Here is a 12779-nt window from a genome sequence, read left to right on the forward strand (position 1 = left end):
ACAAAAAGAAAGTGTAAATTTTGCGCATGAAAAAAAAACACGTGATTCACGTTTGCCATCAAGCAACATTTTAATTTTAACAGCTTAATAAAAATCTTAACAATCAAACACCATTTTAAATTCAACATTAGAATGCAAACTCCATTACAGTATTAGAATATGCCAAGAGAGCAGCATTTCCTTTGCAAGAAATATTACTGAGCAGAATACAGGCGAGTTAAAGAAAAATACCATTTCACAAAAATCAGAACAGTATCACTAGCACCGTTATCCCATGACAATAGCACAATACTTCTCAGCTCAAAGTTCCTTCCCTCACAGCTTTTTGTTGTCTTATATTGACATCCGATCCCCCAAAGCCTCGATATTGAAATTCTCATCCTTGTGTTTAAATCCCTTCATGGCCTCGCCCTCCCTATCTCTGTAACCTCCTCCAGCCCTACAACCCTTCGAGAACTTTGCATTCGTCTGACTCTCGCACTTGTGCGCCCCCCCCCCCCCCCCCCATCCTTGGTGATCATGTCTTCAGCCATCTAGGCCCTATGCTCGGGAATACCCCCCTAAACCTCTCCACTTCTCTCTCCTTTAAGAGTCTGCTTATAACCCACCTCTTGAGCAACATTTCAGTCCCCTTACTAATATCTCCTTTGTCTGATTACACTTCCATGAAGTGCACTAGGATGTGTTTCTACAATAAAGGTGCTATATAAATGTGTTGCTATAGCCATTAGAATTCTGCTGTCCAGCAGGAAATCAAAATTCAATCCAACAAAAATCTATTAAATTACATTGCTGCAAGAGTTCCTAGGCCCACCCATCTCGGCTCCAGGACTCATTACAGCCTTGGTCCAAACATGGAAAAAAACAACTGAATTCCAGAGGTGAGGTGAGAGCGACAGCCCTTGACATCAAGGCAACATTTGACCGAATGTGGCATCAAGGAGCCCTAGTAAAATTTAAGTCAATGGGAATCAGGGGAAAACTCTTCACTGGCTGGAGTCATACCTAGCACAAAGGAAGATGGTTGTGGTGATTGAAGGTCAATCATCTCAGCCCCAGGACATCGCTGCAGGAGTTCCTCAGGGAAGTGTCGGGAAGTGTCCTGGGCCCAACCATCTTCAGCTGCTTCATCAATGACCTCCCCTCCATCAGAAGGTCAAAAGTGGGGATGTTCGCTGATGATTGCAGTGTTCAGTTCCATTCGCAACTCCTCAGATAATGAAGCAGTCCATGCCCGTGTGCACAAGACCTGGACAACATTCAGGCTTGGGCTGATAAGTGGCAAGTAACATTCGCGCCACACAACTGTCAGGCAATGACCATCTCCAACAGGAGTCTAGCCACCTCCCCATGACATAGAAACATAGAAGATAGGAGCAGGAGTAGGCCATTCGGCCCTTCGAGCCTGCTCCGCCATTCAATGCGATCATGGCTGATCATCCAAGTTCAGTACCCAGTCCCTGCTTTCTCCCCATACCCCTTGATCCCTTTAGCCTTAAGAAATATATCCAACTCCTTCTTGAATATATTTAATGTATTGGCCTCTACTGCCTTCAATGGGATTACCATCACCAAATCCCCCCCAGCATCAACATCCTGGGGGTTACCGTTGACCAGAAACTTAACTGGACCAGCCACATAAATACTGTGGCTACAAGAGCAGGTCAGAAGTTGGGTATTCTGCGGCGAATGTCTCACCTCCTGACTCCCCAAAGCCTTTCCATCTACAAGGCACAAGTCAGGAGTGTGATGGAATACTCTCCACTTGCCTGGATGAGTGCTGCTCCAACAACACTCAAGAAACTGGACACAATTAAGGACAAAGCAGCCCGCTTGATTGGCACTCCATCCACCACCTTAAGCATTCATTCCCTGCACCACCGGCACACCGTGGCTGCAGTGTGTATCATCTACAAGATGCACTGCAGCAACTCGCCAAGGCTTCTTCAACAGCACCTCCCAAACCCACAACCTCTACCACCTAGAAGGACAAGGGCAGCAGACTCATGGGAACACCACCACCTCCAAGTTCCCATCCAAATCGCACACCATCCTGACTTGGAAACATATTGCCGTACTGTCATCGTCGCTGGGTCAAAATCCTGGAACTCCCTCCCTAACAGCACTGTGGGAATAGCTTCACTTCATGGACTGCAGCACTTCAAGGCAGCGGCTCACCACCACCTTCTCAAGGGCAACTAGGGATGGGCAATAAATGCTGGCCTTGCCAGCGACGCCCACATCCCATGAATGAATAACAAAAAACTTATATACATTTCAAACGAAGAAATATTCCAGGTTTGTCTGGGAATATTTAGGGAGAGAATCAATTCAATTACATGTACGGAAGGGGATACTGTATTTGCATATAAACAAACATTCACCTGGAAGTGTTCCTGAAATTATGTGAAACAAATAGCTTAAGCAAGTCATTTAACAGTTAAATAAGGCCTTTTTGTTTGTTATTTTAAGTTGCGTTTTGAAACTGAGAAAAATTAAGATTAGTGGGTAACATATAAAAGGAACACAAGTCTTTTATAAACATTTAAAGAGCAAATCCTTACCCTCATTTCCAATCCCCACCACATTCTCATTCCTTCCAAAAACTAATTTTCTCTAGCCTTAATTGCCAGTACCATCCTGCACTGCTCAAGACTCCGGCCTCCAATCCATGTCCTCCTATGATTTTGTTGCTATCACAGAGACATGGTTGAGGGAGGGGCAGGACTGGCAGCTCAATATTCCGGGGTATAGAATCTTCAGGCGAGACAGAGGGGGGTGTAAAAGAGGGGGTGTCGCAATATTAATCAAGGAGTCAATTACAGCTGTAAGGAGGGATGATATCTTAGCAGGTTCCTCTAATAAGAACATAACATAAGAACTAGGAGCAGGAGTAGGCCATACGGCCCCTCGGGCCTGCTCCGCCATCGAATAGGATCATGGCTGATCCGAATCTAGACTCGCGTCCACTTCCCTGCCCTCTCCCCGTAACCCCTAATTCCCTTGTCTGCTAGGAAACTGTCTATCTCCATTTTAAATTTATTTAATGTTGCAGCTTCCGCAGCTCTCTGGGGTAGCAAATTCCATAGATTTACTACCCTCTTGAGTGAAGAAGTTTCTCCTCATCTCAGTTTTGAAAGGGCAGCCCCTTATTCTTACATTATGCCCCCTAGTTCTAGTCTCACCCATCAGTGGAAACATCCTCCCCGCATCCACCCGATCAAGCCCCCTCACAATCTTATATGTTTCAATAAGATCGCCTCTCATTCTTCTGAACGCCAATGAGTAGAGTCCCAACCTACTCAACCTTTCCTCATAAGTCAACCCCCTCATCTCCGGAATCAACCGAGTGAACCTTCTCTGAACCGCCTCGAGAGCAAGTATATCTTTTCTTAAATATGGAAACCAAAACTGCACGCAGTATTCCAGGTGTGGCCTCACCAATACCCTGTATAACTGCAGCAAGACTTCCCTGTTTTTATACTCCATCCCCCTTGCAATAAAAGCCAAGATTCCATTGGCCTTCCTGGTCACCTGCATACTAACTTTTTGTGTTTCATGCACCAGGACCCCCAGATCCCTTTGTACTGTAGCACTTTGCAGTTTCTCTCCATTTAGATAATAACTTGCTCTTTGATTTTTTCTGCCAAAGTGCATAACCTCACACTTTCCAACATTATATTGCATCTGCCAAATCTCTGCCCACTCACTTAGCCTGTCTATGTCCTTTTGCAGGTTTTTTATGTCCTCCTCACTCATTGCTTTCCCTCCCATCTTTGTATCGTCGGCAAACTTGGATATGCTGCACTCGGTCCCTTCCTCCAAATCGTTAATATAGATTGTAAAGAGTTGGGGTCCCAGCACTGACCCCTGCGGAACACCACTAGTTACTGATTGCCAGCCCGAAAATGAACCATTTATCCCAACTCTTTGTTTTCTGTTAGATAGCCAATCTTCCACCCATGCCAGTATATTACCCCCAATCCCGTGATGTTGAGAGATACGGAGATTCTTATCTCCGTATTTGACAACAAACACTGTTGCTTAGCAACAGCTTCTAAACACTCGGGTGTGGCCCTAAAGCTCTGTAGCTGAAGCGGTTGCTATAGCTACAGACCTTGTCCAGCTTGACTGTTCAAACAAAGCAAAAAAAAACAAACAAAAAGAATAAAAAACGGCTGCTGATTTTTGCCGGTGGCTCCAGATTGCCGGATAGCTCACCTCCGGATAGCGCACAGTTTCCTGTAATGGACTCCAACATTTTGCCAGCCACAGACGTTAGGCTAACTGGTCTAGAATTTCCAGCTTTTTGTCTACTTCCCTTCTTAAATAAGGGTGTTACATTAGCAGTTTTCCAATCTGCCGGGACCTTTCCTGAGTCCAGGGAGTTCTGGAAAATAATCACCAATGCATCCACAATCCCTACCGCCACTTCTCTCAAGACCCTAGGATGTAGGCCATCAGGTCCGGGGGATTTATCTGCCTTAAGTCCCATTATTTTACTGAGTACCATCTCCTTAGTGATTTTAATCGTGTTTAGCTCCTCCCCCTGCCCCCTGTTGCGATATTTTTAGTGTGCTCTACTGTAAAGGCTGATACAAAATATTTGTTGAGGCCATACGGGTAGAACTTAAAAACAAAAAGGGGGCAAGCACTTTGCTAGGAGTGTACTATAGGCCCCCAAACAGTCAGGGGGAGATAGAGGAACAGACATGTAGGCAAATCTCAGAAGTGTAGAAATAATTAGGGTAATAATAGTAGGGAATTTCAACTTCCCAATATTAACTGGGATAGTCAGAGTGTGAAAGGCTTAGAGGGTGCAGAATTCTTAAAAGTGCATCCAGGAGAGCTTTCTGAGCCAGCATGTAGAAAGTCCTACAAGAGAGGGGGCGGTACTGGACCTAATTCTAGGGAATGTAGCTGGGCAAGTGGTAGAAGTGTTAGTAGGACAGCATTTTGGCGACAGTGACCATAATTCTGTGAGATTTAAGGTAGTCATGGAAAAGGACAAAGATGGACCGGAAATAAAGGTTCTAAATTGGGGGAAGGCCGATTTTAATATAAGGCAGGATCTGGCCAAAGTGGACTGGGATCAGCTACTTGTAGGAAAATCCACATCAGAGCAGTGGGAGTCTTTCAGAAAGGAAATAGAGAGAGTACAACGGCAACATGTTCCCGTAAAGGTCAAGGGAGTGACCAACAAGCCCAGGGAACCCTGGATGTCAAGGGATATACGAGAATGGATTAGGAAAAAAAGGGAGGCTTTTGGCAGATACAAAGGACTAAAAACAGTGGAAGCCCTAGTGGAGTATAGAAAGTGCAGGGGGGGTACTTAAAAAAGAAATTAGGAGAGTGAAGAGGGGGCATGAATTAACAACGGTGGGCAAAATAAAGGAACATCCCAAGGTGTTTTATAAGTATATTAAGGACAAGAGAATAACCAGGGAAAGAGTAGGGCCCATTAGGGACCAAAGTGAAAATCTGTGTGTAGAGCCGGAAGATCTAGGTGAGGTTTTAAATGAATATTTTTCATCTGCGTTCACTATGGAGAAGTACGATGTAGGCATAGAAATCAGGCAGGGGGATTGTGATATACTTGAACAAATTAGTATTGAGAGGGAGGAGGTACTAGCAGTTTTAGCGGGCGTAAAAGTCGATAAATCCCCAGGCCCTGATGAACGTCAGTGGGAGGAATCTCGGCGGCGATATAAAAAGGCCCCCCAGAGACCAGGTAGTCTTATTAATCTCCAATCTCAGAGAGGGAGAGAAGTAAAAAGTAATCGAAGTGTGATGTCACCAGAAAGCAGGTAAGTGATTGGTTGGTGAGTATTTCTCTCTTTTTAAACTTTAGCTCTGTGGTTTATTGTTTCTAAAGTCTCTGTGGTGTAGCGGGCACTGTTTATAAACCAGGGCCCTTAAATATACTATTTATAATAACTTTGGTGGGATTGATCTGATTTAAGTTAATTGCAATTAAATAAAGGGTAAGTCATGGCAGGACAGCCCGGTGCCGTGGTATGCTCCTCCTGCACTATGTGGGAACTCAGGGACACTTCCTGTGTCCCGGACAACTACGTGTGCAGGAAGTGTATCCAGCTGCAGCTACTAACAGACCGCATTGCGGTGCTGGAGCTACGATTGGATACATACTGGACCATTCGCGAGGCTGAGGACGTCGTGGATATCACGTTTGATCAGTTGGTCACACCGCAGGCAAAGGTTGGACAGGCAGAAAGGGAATGGGTGACCAACAGACAGAGTACTAGGCACAGGCAGGTAGTGCAGGGGTCCCCTGTGGACATCTCTCAAACAAATACACCACTTTGAGTACTGTTGGGGGGGATGGCTTATCAGAGGAAGGCAGCAGCAGCCAACTTCCTGGCACCAGGGGTGGCTCTGCTGCACAGGATGGGAGGAAAGAAAGGGGTAGAGCTATAGTAATAGGGGATTCTATTGTAAGTGGAATAGATAGGCGTTTCTGCGGCTGCAAACGAGAGTCCAGGATGGTGTGTTGCCTCCCTGGTGCAAGGGTCAAGGATGTCTCAGAGCGGCTGCAGAACATCTTGGAAGGGGTGAACAGCCAGTTCTCGTGGTGCATATAGGTACCAACGATATAGGTAAAAAGCGGGATGAGGTCCTAAAAGCTGAATATAGGGAGTTCGGAGGCATATTAAAAAATAGGACCTCAAAAGGTAGTAATCTCAGGATTGCTACCTGTGCCACGTGCTAGTCAGAGTAGAAATAGAAGGATATTTCAGATAAATACGTGGCTAGAGGAATGGTGCAAGGGGGGAGGGATTCAAATTCCTGGGACATTGGAACCGATTCTGGGGTAGGTGGGACCAGTTCAAACCGGACAGTTTGCACCTGGGCAGGGCCGGGACCGATGTCCTAGGGGGAGTGTTTGCTAGTGCTCTGGGGGAGGGTTTAAACTAAAATGGCAGGGGGTTGGGAACCTGAGCAGGGGGATAGAGGAAAGGGAAACAAGGATAAAAGCAAAAGATAGGAAGGAGAAAAACAAAAGTGGCAGTCAGAGAAATCAACGGTTTAAATCAAACATGGCCACAGTAAATAATTCTAATAGGTCTAAGAGCGTTAAAAAAACAAGCCTGAAGGCTTTGTGTCTTAATGCGAGGAGCATTCGTAATAAGGTGGATGAATTAGCTGCGCAAATAGAGGTAAACTAATATGATTTGATTGGGATTATAGAAACATGGCTCCAGGGTGGCCAAGGCTGGGAACTCAACATCTAGGGGGTATTCAATGTTCAGGAAAGATAGGCAAAAAGGAAAGGGAGGTGGGGTAGCATTGCTGGTTAAAGAAGGGATTAACACAATTGTAAGAAAGGATATTAGCTCTGATGAAGTGGAATCTGTATGGGTGGAACTGAGAAATACCAAGGGGCAGAAAACGTTAGTGAGAGTGGTATACAGACCTCCAAACAGTAATGCGGAGGTTGGGGATGGCATTAAAAGGGAAATTAGAGAAGCGTGCAATAAGGGCACAGCAGTCATCATGGGTGACTTTAATCTACATATAGATTGGGCTAACCAAATTAGTAACAATACTGTGGAGGAGGAATTCCCGGAGTGTTTACGGGATGGTATCATGGACCAATGTCAAGGAACCAACCAGAGGTCAGGCCATCTTAGACTGGGTATTATGTAACGAGAAAGGATTAATTAGCAATCTTGTTGTACGAGGCCTCTTGGATCGGAGCGATCATAATATGATCGAATTCTTCATTAAGATGGAGAATGAAGTAGTCGACTCAGAGACTAGGGTCCTAAATTTAAATAAAGGAAACTACGATGGTCTGAGGCGCGAGTTGGGTAGGATTGATTGGGGAATGTCACTCAAAGTGTTGACGGTGGATAGACAATGGCAAACATTCAAAGACCGCATGGATGAACTACAGAATTTGTCCATCCCAGTTTGGCATAAAAATAAAACAAAAAAGGTGATTCAACCGTGACTAAAGGGAAATTAGGGATAGCATAAGATCCAAGGAGAGGACATATAAATTGGCCAGAAAAAGCAGTAAACCTGAGGATTGGGAGCAGTTTAGGATTCAACAAAGGAGGACAAAGGGATTAATTAAGAAAGGGCAAATCGAATGAGAGTAAGCTTGCAGGGAACATAAAAACTGACTGTAAAAGCTTTTATAGATATGTGAAGAGAAAGAGATTGTTGAAGTCAAGCGTAGGTCCCTTGCAGTCAGAGTCAGGGGAATTTATAATGGGGTACAAAGAAATGCCAGACCAATTAAATACATATTTTGGTTCTGTCTTCACAAAGGAGGACACAAATAACCTCCAAGAGATGTCGGGAACATAGGGTCTGATGAAAGGGAGGAACTGAAAGAAATCAGTATTTGTAGGGAAATGGTGTTAGGGAAATTGATGGGATTGAAGGCCTATAAATCCCCAGGGCCTGATAATCTACATCCTAGGGTAGTTAAGGAAGTGGCCCTAGAAATAGTAGATGCATTGCTGATCATCTTCCAATATTCGATGGAATCTGGAAAAGTACCTATGGATTGGAGGGTAGCTAATATTACTCCACTATTCAAAAAAGGTGGTAGAGAGAAAACGGTGAATTATAGGCCGGTAAGCCTGACATCGGTAGTGGGGAAAATGCTAGAGTCTATTATAAAAGATGTAATAGCAGAGCACTTGGAAAACAGTGACAGGATCGGACAAAGTCAACATGGATTTAGAAAAAGTAAATCGTGCTTGACTAATCTACTGGAATTTTTTGAGGGTGTAACTGGCAAAATAGATATGGGAGAACCAGTGGATGTGGTGTATTTGGACTTTCAGAAGGCTTTCGATAAGGTCCCGCATAAGAGATTAGCGTGTAAAGTTAAGGCACATGGGATTGGGGGCAAGGTATTGACTTGGAGAGAGAACTGGTTGGCAGACAGAAAGCAAAGAGTTGGAATAAACGGGTCTTTTTCCGAGTGGCAGGCAGTGACTAGTGGTGTACCGCAGGGATCCGTCCTTGGACCCCAGCTATTCACAATATATATTAATGATCTAGACAAGGGAACTAGATGTAATATCTCCAAATTTGCAGACGACACAAAGCTGGGTGGGCGTGTGTGCTGTGAGGAGGATGCCGAGAAACTCCAGGATGATTTGGACAGGTTGGGTGATTGGGCAAAAGCATGGCAGATGCAATATAACGTGGATAAATGTGAGGTTATCCACTTCGGTGGCAAAAACAGGAAGGCAGATTATTATCTGAATGGCAATAGATTGGGAGAAGGGGAAGTGCAACAAGACCTGGGTGTCCTTGTGCACCAGTCGCTGAAGGTAAGCATGCAGGTGCAGCAGGCGGTTAAGAAGGCAAATGGTATGTTGGCCTTCGTAGCAAGAGGGTTTGAGTACAGGAACAAGGATGTCTTGCTGCAGTTATACAGGGCCTTGATGAGGCCACACCTTGAGTATTGTGTGCAGTTTTGGTCGCCTTATCCGAGGAAGGATGTTCTTGCCGTGGACGGAGTTCAGCGAAGATTCACCAGGCTGATACCTGGGATGGCAGGAATGACGTACGAGGAGAGATTGGGTCGATTGGGCTTGTACTCGCTGGAGTTTAGAAGAATGAGAGGGGATCTCATTGAAACTTATAAAATTCTGACAAGACTGGACAGACTAGATGCAGGATGTTCTCGATGGTCGGGGAGTCCAGAACCAGGGGTCACAGTCTAAGGATAAGGGGTAGGCCACTTAGGACAGAAATTAGGAGGAATTTCTTCACCCAGAGAGTGGTGAACCTGTGGAATTCTCTACCACAGAAGACAGTGGAGGCCAATACATTAAATATATTCAAGAAGGAGTTGGATATATTTCTTAAGGCTAAAGGGATCAAGGGGTATGGGGAGAAAGCAGGGACCGGGTACTGAATTTGGATGATCAGCCATGATCGCATTGAATGGCGGAGCAGGTTCGAGGGGCCGAATGGCCAACTCCTGCTCCTATCTTCTATGTTTCTAATGAGATGTATCCCAGGCTGCTGTGTGAGGCAAGGGAGGAGATTGCAGGGGCTCTGGCACAAATTTTCAGAACTTCTCTGGCCACAGGGGAGGTGCCAGAGGACTGGAGAACAGCTAACGTAGTACAATTATTCAAGAAAGGTAGTAAGGATAAACTAGGGAATTACAGGCCAGTGAGCCTAACATCAGTGGTAGGAAAATTATTGGAAAAAATTCTGAGGGACAGAATTAGTCTCCACTTGGAGAGGCAATGATTAATCAAAGATGGTCAGCATAGCTTTGTCAGGGGGAGATCATGTCTAACCAATTTGATTGAATTTTGAGGGGGGTGACTAGGTGTGTGGATGAGGGTAGAGCAGTTGATGTAGTCTACATGGACTTCAGTAAGGCTTTTGACAAAGTCTCGCATAGGGGACTGGTCAAGAAGGTAAGAGCCCATGGGATCCAAAATTGGCTTAGTGGTAGAACATAAGAACATAAGAAATAGGAGCAGGAGTAGGCCAATCGGACCCTCGAGCCTGCTCCGCCATTCAATAAGATCATGGCTGATCTGATCCTAACCGCCAATCCACTATCACAGAACCATCTCCTGAATCTAACAGAATTAGACACACGAAATAGGAGCAGGATCAGGCTACACGGCCCCTGGGCCCGCTCCGCTACCCACAGGGCCATGACCGATCCGAACCTAGACTCATGTCCAAATTCCTGCCCGCTCCCCGTAACCCTTAATTCCCTTTACTTCTAGGAAACTGTCTATTTCTGTTTTAAATTTATGTAATGATGTAGCTTCTACAGCTTTTTGGGGCAGCATATTCCATGGACCTACCACCCTCTGAGTGAAGTAGTTCCTCCTCATCTCAGTTTTGAAAGAGCAGCCCCTTATTCTAAGACTATGCCCCCTAGTTCTAGTTTCACCCATCATCGGGAACATCCTCCCCGCATCCACCCGATCCAACCCCTTCACAATCTTATATGTTTCAATAAGATCGCCTCTCATTCTTCTGAACTCCAATGAGTAGAGTCCCAATCTGCTCAACCTCTCCTCATATGTCCATCCCCTCATCCCCGGGATTAACCGAGTGAATCTTCTTTGTACTGACTCGAGAGCAAGTATGTCCTTTCTTAAGTATGGACACCAAAACTGTACGCAGTATTCCAGGTGCGATCTCACCAATACCTTGTACAACTGAAGCAATACCTCCCTATTTTTATATTCTATCCCCCTAGCAATGAAAGGGTGGCATAGTGGTTAGCACTGTTGCCTCACAGCGCCAGGGACCCGGGTTCGAATCCGGCCTCGGGTGACTGTCTGTGTGGAGTTTGCACATTCTCCCCGTGTTTGCGTGGGTTTCCTCCGGGTGCTCCGGTTTCCTCCCACAGTCCAAAGATGTGCGGGTTAGGTTGATTGGCTATGATAAATTGACCCTTAGTGTTAGGGGGATTAAATACATGGGGTTACGGGGATAGGGTGGGATATGTGTTGGTGTAGGGGTTACGGGGATCGGGTGGGATATGTGTCGGTGCAGGCTCGATGGGCCGAAATGGCCTCTATCTGCACTGTGGGGTTTCTGTGATTTCTGTGATTCCATTGGCCTTCTTAATCACTTGCTGCACCTGCATACTAACTTTTTGAGTTTCGTGCACCAGGACCCCCAGATCCCTTTGTACTTCAGTACTTTCCAGTTTCTTGCCATTAATAACTTGCTCTATGATTTTTCCTGCCAAAGTGCATAACCTCACACTTTCCAGTATTGTATTCCATCTGCCAAATCTCTGCCCACTTACTTAGCCTGTCGATGTCCCCTTGCAGGTTTTTTATGTCCTCCTCACTCACTACTTTCCCTCCCATCTTAGTATCGTCTGCAAACTTTGATATGTTACACTCGGTCCCCTCCTCCAAATCGTTAATATAGATTGTAAAGAGTTGGGGACCCAGCACAGACCCCTGCGGAACACCACTAGTTACTGATTGCCAGTCTGAGAATGAACCATTTATCCCAACTCTCTGCCTTCTGTTAGATAGCCAATCCTCTATCCATGCCAGAATATTACCCCCAATCCCGTGATTTTTTATCTTAAGCAATAATCTTTTGTATGGCACCTTGTCAAATGCCTTTTGGAAGTCTAAATACACTACGTCCACTGGTTCCCCTTTATCCACCCTATATGTTACTTCCTCAAAGAACTCCAGCAAATTTGTCAAACATGACTTCCCCTTCATAAAACCATGCTGACTTTGTCCTATTAAATTATGATTATCCAAATGTCCTGTTACTGTCTCCTTAATAATGGACTCCAAAATTTTACCTACCACAGATGTTAGGCTAACCGGTCTATAGTTTCCAGCCTTCTGTCTACTGCCCTTTTTAAATAAGGGTGTTACATTAGCAGTTTTCCAGTCTGCCGGGACCTTTGCCGAGTCCAGGGAGTTTTGGAAAATTATTACCAATGCATCCACAATCCCTACCGCCACTTCCCTCAAGACCCTAGGATGTAAGCCATCAGGTCCAGGTGATTTATCCGCCTGGAGTCCCATTATTTTACCGAGTACCACTTCCTTAGTGATTTTGATTGTGTTTAGCTCCTCCCCCCCTTTAGCCCCCTGTTTGTCCAGTGTTGGGATATTCTTAGTGTCTTCTACTGTAAAGACTGATACAAAATATTCATTCAGTGTTTTTGCCATCTCCATATTTCCCACCATTAATTTCCCGGTCTCATCCTCTAAGGGACCAACATTTACTTTAGCCACCCTTTTTCTTTTTATATAACTATAAAAACT

General features: G+C 45.1%; 1 protein-coding gene across 4 annotated transcripts in view; it reads right to left on the minus strand.

Annotated features, from left to right (window-relative positions):
- The window catches only part of kdm6a (lysine (K)-specific demethylase 6A), a 317166-nt gene that overhangs the window by 102088 nt on the left and 202299 nt on the right, over window positions 1–12779 (minus strand). The window lies entirely within an intron of this gene.

Source organism: Somniosus microcephalus, chromosome 14, assembly GCF_052327205.1.
Source record: "Somniosus microcephalus isolate GS21.2 chromosome 14, FLI_Smic_1.0, whole genome shotgun sequence".
Classification (NCBI taxonomy): domain Eukaryota; kingdom Metazoa; phylum Chordata; class Chondrichthyes; order Squaliformes; family Somniosidae; genus Somniosus; species Somniosus microcephalus.